The sequence below is a fragment of the Miscanthus floridulus genome, chromosome 12 (genome assembly GCF_019320115.1).
Source record: "Miscanthus floridulus cultivar M001 chromosome 12, ASM1932011v1, whole genome shotgun sequence".
Lineage (NCBI taxonomy): Eukaryota > Viridiplantae > Streptophyta > Magnoliopsida > Poales > Poaceae > Miscanthus > Miscanthus floridulus.
In genome coordinates, this window is record NC_089591.1 from 31,273,246 (window position 1) to 31,284,006 (window position 10,761).

Below are 10,761 nucleotides of genomic sequence, written 5' to 3' on the forward strand. Positions count from 1 at the left end.
ACACGCGCTTCCTCATCTACCACGTCGCCGCCTCCACACGGTTAGGGTTTTTGGATTCCACCAAAGAGAAGTCGAACATGATGACAACTCCAACGAGTGGAACACCTCCGTCCTCGACATCGATGCGCACACCTGCAGGAGCGGGGATGCCAACAACTCCAGCGGTGGCAGCGGCGATGCCGGCAAGTTCATCCAGACCCAACGCCACCATGTCCCTTTTTGGGGCAACACGTTCGTCCGGGACGCCAACAACTCCAGCGGCGGCGGCGGCACCGACAAGTTCATACAGACCCAACGCCACCATGTCCCTTTTTGGGGCAACACGTTCATCTGGGTCGACAGCAGCACTTGGTGATCAACAAGAGAGCACCCTGCCAATCAATGAGACCAATGATAGGTAACACCTGTTGGCTTCCTATTTTTGGATTCAACATCTCGGGTTTAGAGTTTTAGATATATAATCTTGAAAATGTTCTGGGAAAAATGTAGCCTAAGAGCATCGACACTGCAGGGACATGCAGGAAGCAGTGCGCCATGGGGATAATGTAGATCGAATGCCTGGGATTAATGATATGTAGGGATTAATGAGTTTGGTCTCTGTCCATACACATAGTATACATATTTCTAATTTAGAATGGGACTGTAAGCATTTCCTATCAATTAAGCTAAGAAGAACAAGTGTGCAATATTTAGTGTTTCCTAGTATAAATATTTTTTTGGTTTACTTTAATTTCAGTCATGGGGGTGCACATATAGTTCAAATAAGTGGCACTAAGTTTTAATTACTTTCTCTGTCTATACACATACTATATGTACACTGGTTTCCTTTTAAGTATATTGTTGTATCATCACTAGTGCTTAAGTTTGATACTATTGTAATATTTGGCAGCTCGGATCAAACATGGACTCTCTATTTCACTTGCGAGGGATTGCCGGGGGGGGGGAAGAGTCTTCTACTATTACAATCACTAGGGCTGATCTCACCCTGAGTAACTTGCTTGCAATGAAATTACAATTGGGGTATAGGGTAAGGGACTATTTGTACTACAAGAGGAGATGTGGTAATGCAGCAACATTACACGAAATCGAAGAAGAAGTCAATGCAGATGCTATGATAGCATGTAATGAGGAGGAAAGACAGGTCAGACTATTGCTGTCCAAGGAACAAAAAATAGACCAGAATGTGAACATAACACCCTTGAAAGTACCTGGAAGGAGACCCATTAGGGAAGAGAATATAGATGAAGATGAGGAGTCAATTGATGCTTACAAGGAATGGTTGCACGTCATGCATAAGGAAAACCGATTCACGGGTAAGTGTTATGTTGGACTCCTATATATTTCAAAATTGTTGTATTATTTTATATTGGAGAAGCCTTTGTACTAATATTAGCTTAGCTGACCCAGATTTGAAAGATATCGACAGGGATGACACCACCAAAACTTACAAAGAATGGTTAAGGGTGCAAGGACAACTGAATGATATTAGTAATATAACATCTGTCCCTACATGTCTATTGTTAATATTCCTTCACAAACATATCATATCTTACACAAGTGACCAATATTTTCTACAGTGGCATATGTGGACAGTAATCATCATACAGATGTAGTACTTTCAAGTGAAGATAGCAACCCCACACCGCCAGTAAACAGACCATCTCATGCTCGGCGTTTCATTCCACAGGGAGAGGGAACTAGTAAGTAATGAATATTTTCAATTTATTGTGAGGTTCAGTTAATTTTAAACTATGTCAATAGTTTTTTAAGTGTTTTGCTTTGTATATAATTGTTTTTCATGGACAAGACTCCAAAAAGAGGAAGCCAAGAGGTAACTTGAAAGGATGGACAGCAACAAACAAGAGAACCAGGGAGGCGTCTCAGAAGCTTAGCATCCAGTTCTCTAGGCTTGGAGGACCTGTAGGTTCAAACAAACGAATATTTGTTGATGAAATAACACTGTTCATGAGGAAAAGAGCACCTCTCATTGGAGTAGGAACATGGAGAGATATCCATGTGGATGTCAAAATTGCAATAGCAAACGATGTGCTGGTAAGCTTCTGTTATCCATGTGGATGTCAAAATTTCAATACCAAATTATTGTTTAAGAAGTAATTTATTTAGGCTTTACCTTGAGCAGGCTAAGTGGGACCTTGAGGATAACGAGGCGAACAGAATCAAGATATGGACGGTGGCTAATGACCGTTACAAAGGATGGCGATCTACATTTAGTGCTACCTACAAGGCGTACACCACCTATGAAGAGAGAATGAGACATAGGCCAGAAGAATTAGACATTGTTGAGTGGCACTATCTGATGTCGTATTTTGGCACTGAAGAATTCCAGGTTTGTTCCCAATTTTTTAAAAAACTTGCCAATTCCACTTCTGACGTCAAGGTTTATGTTTTGCGCACTGCTGATTTTATAAAAATCAAATCATTGCTGGTTTTGTGCAGAGGATTAGCAATAAGAATTCTCAGAATCGGCACAATCGACAGATACACCATGTTACAGGATCAAAGGGTTTTTCTCAATTGAGCTATGAGAAGGTAAAAAATTCTGTCACAAGGTTTTCCTTCAGGCATTTTTTTTATGGTTTGTGCTTGTGCCCCCAAATGACAATGACATGATATTGTTATAACCTATATAGTCTTTGTATTTGATAGAGATATTTAGCCCACTGCCCACTACAAAAAAATATATTTTGCATCCTTGTATACAGAAAGCAAAAAGTACTAAAACTAATGTGTGCCAACAAAAAGAAGAACTTGGATTCCTGTACTTTTTCAATAGCAATAAATATTTCTGTTATCTTCTGTTTTTAAATTCATGGTGGATATCTTCCTGATCTTTACAGTTTATAAAAGCTTCTACATTTCACTAGATTATGAAATATGGCTAATTTTTTTACATTCTTGCCTAATTAGAGGGACCAACTAACTGGTGAAGAGCCAAATGATATGGAGCTTTTTATGATGACCCACCAACAAAATGGACAATGGACAAGCGAGGAATCTAGGGAAGTCTATGTGAGTATTAAACAGTTTTTACAACCCTTATTAAGTGATGCAACTGTCCTCGCTTAGAATTAAAGTTTTAATTAACTAAATGTCTTTGCTTTGTTAGGACAATGCAACCAGGAAGATTATGGAGCTGGAGTCAAGGCCTGACGCAAATGTCATCTCAGACTTGGAGCAGAACTAGATTTTCCAATCAACCTACAAGGAAACGAGAAAAATCAAATCAAACAAGATGCATGCTAATGGTTACCTTGCAAGGTACCCAACTAGAAAGGAGCTACTATCGGAGGACTACCAGCGCAAACTGCAACAGGAGGAAGCCCTCATTGAATCGTTTGGACGGCTACAAGATAGACTAGAAGCTCAAGAAGTTGAAAGGGAAGCCAAGAGGCAAGAACATAGGCGTCAGCTTGAACAGATGAACAAGGAAAGGGAGGCTGATAGAGAAGCACTTAGGCAAGCTATGTTAATGTTGCAAGCAGCCCAACAGCAAGCTTCAGTACAAAAGGTAATATTAACAACATCTATGTTCTCATAGTTTATTGAACTGAAAATCATGATCTTGAACCCAATTCGAAATGCAGGCTAGCACAATTGTGGAGCCAACTGAAAATGTTGCTGCTGCTGCAACAATTGAGGGGACACAAAATGTAACAACTACAATGGGAGAACACATGATGCATAGTCAGCAGGTAGTTTGATGATAATTGAAGAATGTTTAATTGTAACATGCATGTCATATTCTTGTCAAGGGGTGTAATTTTTACCACCAACCATTTATTTTCAGGTTACCCAAGAAACCAGCCAGCTAGAACAACAACCCCCTTCTTCCGTAGCTGAAGAACGTCTCACTAGAGGGCGCATGACTAGAAGTAATTTGGCAGCGAATTCGGGTGTTGTTTATACTACAACAAAGCAACTGAAGGAAACTGTGGCTAGGAAAAGATCTGCATTGTCCAAAAAGAATACACAGGTACTATGTGAAACCTTTTATCTCTCTTTGCCTTAAAAAGGAACATATAGTCCTTTTGGAGAAGTACATAGCTATTCTTTTGTTCTGCTCCTAAATATGGTCCAGGCTTAGTTTCCTCTTGCTGATTAGAAATATATATGGATGTGTTTGTGCTCATAAAATGTCTTGGGAGGCAGCTGCATGTATGTTTATATTTGCTTTACGCTTCAAAGTTCATGGTTGATAGTACTGCAGCTCACAGAACTCTAGTACTGCAGCTCGTGTTTTGCTTCAGTGTTCAATTAGCTTTGCCACCACTAGTCTCAGTTTAACTAATGCATGTCAATGATTTTTTCAGGAGGAATCTTGAGTTTGAGAAGGAGCATGCGAATGGTGGGACGATGGCCAACATACATATCAAGGGAACCTTCGCTGCTACAGTAGACATTAGTCTTTTGATTCGAATGAGTTCAAACAGTTGTCTGTGCTTAACACATTATTATGTGTTAAGCTATCTACTTGTGTTCTCATTTAGTTTGACACTTGGTGTGTTTTGTTAAAGATTTTGTATGAACAAATTATATTTCATTTTAATGGATGTCGATGCTTCCTTCATTATGTATTTGTCGTTTTGCGATTATTAATTTAAGCTACCAAACAAAGTGTCGCAACATGAATTATTAATATATTAATCTGGCGTTGCAATATATGATGGCACATATAACAACCACATTTAGTCATGGCAATAGGTACGATAATCGTGGCAATAGAGAAACTATCTCTTGCAACTACAAAAAGATGATGGTGGCAATATAGGAATCTACCTATAGCAACCAGATAGTTAGTAACGTGGCAATAGATGACCTGTCTGTAGCAACCAACCTAAGTAACATGGTAATAGCCTATGCCATCTATAGCAACCATTCAGAAACGTGGCAATATACGACCTCTCTGTAGCAACCAACCTAAAGAGATGTTGCAATAACCTAAGCCACCTATAGCAACCATTTAGGTGATGTGGCAATAGAGAACCTCTATTGCAATGCTTTCTCTGCGTAGCAACAACCACGATTGCAACACCTGTGTTGCGTTGCGCTTGCATTGTGTTGCTACACGACCAGCGTGTCGCAATACGTATCGCTAGCAACGCCTAGTTCGTTGCAATTGATACTATTACCACACCCATAGTGGTTGCAATTGCTTTTGTTACAACACTCACCAGGTGTTGCAAAAGCGTCAAAAGTGTTGCAATAGAGGGGCTGTGTGTCGCAACTAAAATGTAACCCATTGCATTATGCTATTGCTACCCTTACAAGTGCAACGACATTTAACCAAAAAAAATTGGTAGCAAAATTACTATGGCTACCATTTTTGGGTCTTTTGCTACACTTTTTTGGCATTGCTACACAGAGCAGCGCCACCGTGCCACCATGGCCAGCGACGAGCATGCTCCGCCACACCTTCACTGCCACCACCTAGGTCATTAGACGCGCGCTGCTCTGTAGAACACGTAGGTTCACTTGTCTTCGCCGGCGAGCTCCCCGGTGACGAGCTGTGGCCGAACCACGTTGATATAGCGCCGTGCCCTGTTTTTGTTTCACTGACGTGTGGGGTCGACTGACAGTGGGTCCCGCCTGTCAGCGACTGTAGTGCAGTAGGCTAGTTCATTTGTTCCAGTTTTTGTGTGCAACTTTGAAAATTGATAAGTTGAGCTAGAGAGATCCAAAATTTGTGAACCAAATTTTGTAGTGTTCCTTAGGAAGTGTAGTATTTATGAAAAATATGATATTAGCATTTATAGTAGAGTTTCTGGAAGATTTAAAATGAAACTTGAAATGTGTTTTTAAATGTATGTAAACTTGTTTAATTTATATCTAGAGTTCCTGTGCTCCAAAAATTATGAAATTTATGTGGTGAGCTGTTCTTGATAAGTATAAGCTCTGGTAAAAATTTGAGGGCCATAGCATGAATAGAGTTCTAGGTATAGATTTTCCTTTTATAATTAGGTGATCCTTGTATGAATTTTTATAAATTAATTATGAATCCAATACTCATGAAATTTATTGGAGGTTGTCCTAGTACCATATGGATGCTAAGAAAAATATAAAATCTGTTGTTTGACACTTTTCACTTGGATTTCCTATTTATGCTATTTTAAGCCTTTATGTCTTGTCATTTTTGCATAGGATGTTTTACTTGCTAAAATGGCATGAAACTTTTATAGTAGTCTATTGGTAGCACAAGTAAGCCACTATAAATTTTTGAGAATTTATGATGCACCTTTAGTATATGTTTATTATTTACCCTAATTATTTAGTTAAATTAATAAAGGCATTTAAATAATTAGATTGTGATTAAGCATAATGTTTTCTATGGTTCTTATGATGCATAGTAACTGTTGATGTCGATGGTAAGGCTTAGAAGCCATTGATGGTGTACAAATAACTAATTATCGCGTTATCATTCAAATACAAGTCTGCATATATAATTTTGATTGTGTGGATGGTTTCGTATGGATAATGGTCTCTGCTGTAAAACTTGTTAATAACAAAGTTGTAGATAACTTACTAATCTACCTTATGTTAAATTTTCACAGTCATAGGACTTAGGGTTTTCAAGTTCTAGCTGTTACAAGTTTGCTGTCCGAAAGGTTTACTTCCTGGACAGATTTGATTGAATGAATTGTTTGCCCTATATAACTCTTGAATCACAGTAAGAGCATTAAAGGAAAGTTGTAGATAATTTTATAAGATTTCTAGAAAGTCCAAGATCACCACATTTGGATAAGTAGAACTTTAGTTATGAGTAAAACAAGTAGCTGCTATTTTGTGGTATAGGTAAATGCATTGTTGAAGTAGTTGATTAAATAATCAAGAAGAGATATGCACATACCCAGTAAAATATGATGCACTTGTTATTACTTTAACACCATGTTGTTAAGAATGCTTACAAGAATCCATTCATCTTGTATCACCATGCTATACTTATCAATATGAATGCGTTCGCCATATCTTATGTCATACTCATGCATCTAGGATCGACGGAGGAGATAACGTTGCTGGAGTTCAACGAAGGGAGAGGAAGGGGACCAGCAGGAGATTCCTCAAGTCGCAGCTCCCGAAGGCAAGGAGAAGAACCCAGAAGAGCTTCTAGAGTGCCCTGACCACCGCCCCACTTCCTTTCTGAAAGGCAAGCCCCGGAGCATTCTAAGTCTCCCAGTATTTTACAAAATATTACTCGAGTCCTTTATGAGTGATGCATTAGGTTATAAGTGTTGATTGGAACCACTTGATGTATATAAATTCCTTGTCCAGTAATAATACCTTTAACCTTGTATAGGTCTAGGATCAAATATATGCTTAGCCATGCTTAGACCGGTAGAAGTCTGGTGATTTCCTGTCACCTGCGAGATATAGGTGGATACCGAAGCACGGTTGGCTATATTTGCTATCATGGAAAAGAACCATGGGGTAAAAGTAAATCAAGGCCGGGCGGAGTCTATGGTAGGTTGACTCATTATCGATGCGGGACCCATGGGATACACCGCAAGGAAGAGAGGAGATCTAGTTTGATTAGGATTCCTCCCATGTAACCCTAGTAGTAATACTATCCTGTAATCCTACTAGGACTCTACATTGTAAACTGACTAGGACTCTAGCCTCCTGACTATATAAAGGAGGGCATGGCTCCTTAGAAGGAGACAGAACGAAACACAACACTTTACAATCAATCCAATGCAAAGGCAAACGCCGACTGGACGTAGGGCTATTACTCGATCACGGTCGAGGGCCCAAACCAAGATAAATTGACTGTCTCTTACGTTTACCATCGAGTTCTGCATATGCTGAAGCCCGAACAAACTGCCTTGGGTACCCCCGTGGTAGGCTATCGGTGGTGAAACATCGACAGCTGATGTGCCAGGTAGGGGCTTTCAACAAATTTGCATCCGAGAGCTTGATGGACCTCAACAACATGATTTTCTCAACGGGATCAACCTTCATCTTCGGTTCATTTATCTATGAGGTGGACGACAACGGCAAGCTTCAAGGCCGTCTCCTCAAAGATTCAGTTCACCATGAAAACCTTTCTATTTCAACGACTACGACAGGTCAAATCGCCAGAAGATTCGCGCAGCTCGTGATATCTGATCCAACTCAGATTTCGTGGATTTCCACATCCGACTCAAACCCAGGCTCTGCATCTGAGATGGAATCTCTATCGAGTTCTTTTGAGAAATCGAGTTCTTTTCCGGCGAGGCTCCAGAATGCGGCCTCGGCCTATCAAGAATACAACTCGGAATACACTCAGAGTCCTTTCAAGAAGTTAGGTCCTTTTCTATTCAGACTCCACAATATGGCAGAATCTTATTAGGCATGGCCCGAAGGATCCCTCGATCCGATGCTTAGAATGCCACTAAAAGGAGCTCAAGAAGGTCTCGTACTAACTATAACATCTTAAGACTGCATCGTCCACTGGCCAGGTTCTATTCCTGAGGACAGCGGTACCCAACTAGTCGACATGACAACGATAGCAATTCTACCATACCAAGAAGGAGACTCGATTTGTGACCTTGAAGCCTCTACTAAAATCATCAACAACTCCGACAATGTGGAAACCAACACTAATAACAGAACAATTCATGCACGAGAAGTATTCATGGTTTGCCATCCTCGATCACCATTGGTCCCCCCAGAAGCACCCGACATCAGGTCATCAGACGAATCTGAGTCCAACATATCACCCTTTATCTAGGGGCACAATGGTGAGACCGAGAGTCAAAGGCAAGCCAGAGAAAGAAGAAACAAATTGAAACAAGGACGCCAACACCATGCTAGGTAGCGCAAGGAAGCTTGGATCAAATATAAGTCAGATCTAGCTGAGTATGATAGGAAAAAATTAGAACAAGAAGTCAGAGAAAGACATGCGGCGAATACACCCTACAATAATTAGATCCGAGAAGCACTAGAAGAACTCGGAGCGACATCACTTCCCAGTGAAAAATAGGAGCAACTCTGAGACCTCCTCCAATCAGCAGCCTTAAGGACGCACGATGAAAGGGCCTGCTCAAGACTACCCGCTAGGTCAACATCTCATAGGAAGGAAGATCAAAATCAAAAGAAGTCCACTTTTGAGAGACTTAGACCAAGTGGAAGTCACAACAGAGAAAGTAGAAGGGACCATAGTCAAAATTACTGAATCAAACAACCAAGGAAGATCAGAAGCAAAGTACCTATTCAGACATCCCCATAGAACTACTCTCACCAAAACGACAGTTGGCAGGAAGGAGGTGTCGAATTAGAATACAAAGAAGCCAAAATGCATGATAGATTCCCCTGTTTTGCAAACAGACTTGCTTCAATACGACTGCCTCACAAGTTCAAGCCAGTCTAATCCACTCTAAATATGATGGCAAGACCGAACCAAGGCAGTGTCTCAAGATTTACTTCGTAGTCGATTGAACTAGCCAGAGGAGGCGACGACATCAAGACCTTGTGCTTTCCCATGGCCCTAGAAACCATGCCCCTCCAATGGTTTGACAAATTAAATCCAGGGTCAATCAGAAATTGGGAGGACTTGCAAAGAGTTTTCTGTGAAAATTTCATGGGTATCATTACGCACCCCATCACCCACACAGAATTAAAAGGACTCAAGCAGAAAGGGGGCGAAAGTCTCAGAGATTACTATCGATGATTTGGCGAACTACGTGCTCAAGTACATGACATCACCGAATGAGAAGTAATCGAAGCTTTCTCTCATGGAATCATGGCTAGGTGGCAATTTCAGGACTTCTACAAAGAAAATCCGAGAAACAATAAAGAATTCAGACACACAGTAGAAAAAATGATTACTGCATAGGAGAAGACATGAGAAAGGTTCCTAGATAGAAACAACCGAGGCAACCTGGACAAGCAAAATCATCGAAACATCGATAGCTGGCGCATACAAGTTGATAACTAAAGATGGAAAAGAAGTCAACAATATATGGCACATCAGCCAACTAAGAAGATTTTATGCATGAAAACAACTCAAGGGAGAATATATATACAAGCCACAAGAGATCAACATTCATGATCAATAAAGATGGTGTTCCTCGACAACAGATGTCTTATTACGAATCTTCCTAAGTTGTTTTCATTAAGCATGCCGGCTAACAGCAACAGAGCTGAAAAGATGCTTGAGCCCACCAATGAGGGTAGCTAATAAGCTAACACCCGATCCAAAAAGCAAAATGGTTGAAATCACGCCTGAGCATACCGGCTGAGAGCAAAAGAGTTGAAAAGATGCTTGAGCCCACCGATGAGGGTAGCTAATAAGCTAACACCCGATCCAAAAAAGCAAAATGGCTGAAATCACGCTTGTGCATACCGGCTGAGAGCAACAGAGCTGAAAAGATGCTTGAGCCCGCTGATGAGGGTAGCTAATAAGCTAACACCCGATCCAAAAAGCAAAATGGCTGAAATCACGCCTAAGAGCAAAAGAGCTGAAAAGATGCTTGAGCCCACCGATGAGGGTAGCTAATAAGCTAACACCCAATCCAAAAAAGCAAAATGGCTGAAATCATGCCTAAGCATACCGGCTGAGAGCAAAAGAGCTGAAAAGATGCTTGATCCCGCCGATGAGGGTAGCTAATAAGCTAACACCCGATCCAAAAAGCAAAATGGCTAAAATCACGCCTGAGCATACCGGCTGAGAGCAAAAGAGCTGAAAAGATGCTTGAGCCCACCGATGAGGGTAGCTAATAAGCTAACACCTGATCCAAAAAAGCAAAATGGCTAAAATCACACCTG

General features: G+C 40.7%; 2 long non-coding RNA genes across 2 annotated transcripts; both read left to right on the plus strand.

Moving 5' to 3' along the window:
- The first annotated feature begins 2,454 nt into the window (after window positions 1-2,454).
- LOC136497642 (uncharacterized) lies at window positions 2,455-3,149 on the plus strand. The gene is made up of 3 exons (XR_010769372.1): window positions 2,455-2,550; window positions 2,929-3,030; window positions 3,128-3,149. It is a non-coding gene; the product is annotated as an uncharacterized lncRNA (long non-coding RNA).
- Window positions 3,150-3,407: 258 nt separating this feature from the next.
- Window positions 3,408-3,912, plus strand: LOC136496749 (uncharacterized). Its single transcript, XR_010769112.1, has 3 exons — window positions 3,408-3,529; window positions 3,606-3,713; window positions 3,809-3,912. It is a non-coding gene; the product is annotated as an uncharacterized lncRNA (long non-coding RNA).
- Window positions 3,913-10,761: the final 6,849 nt, after the last annotated feature.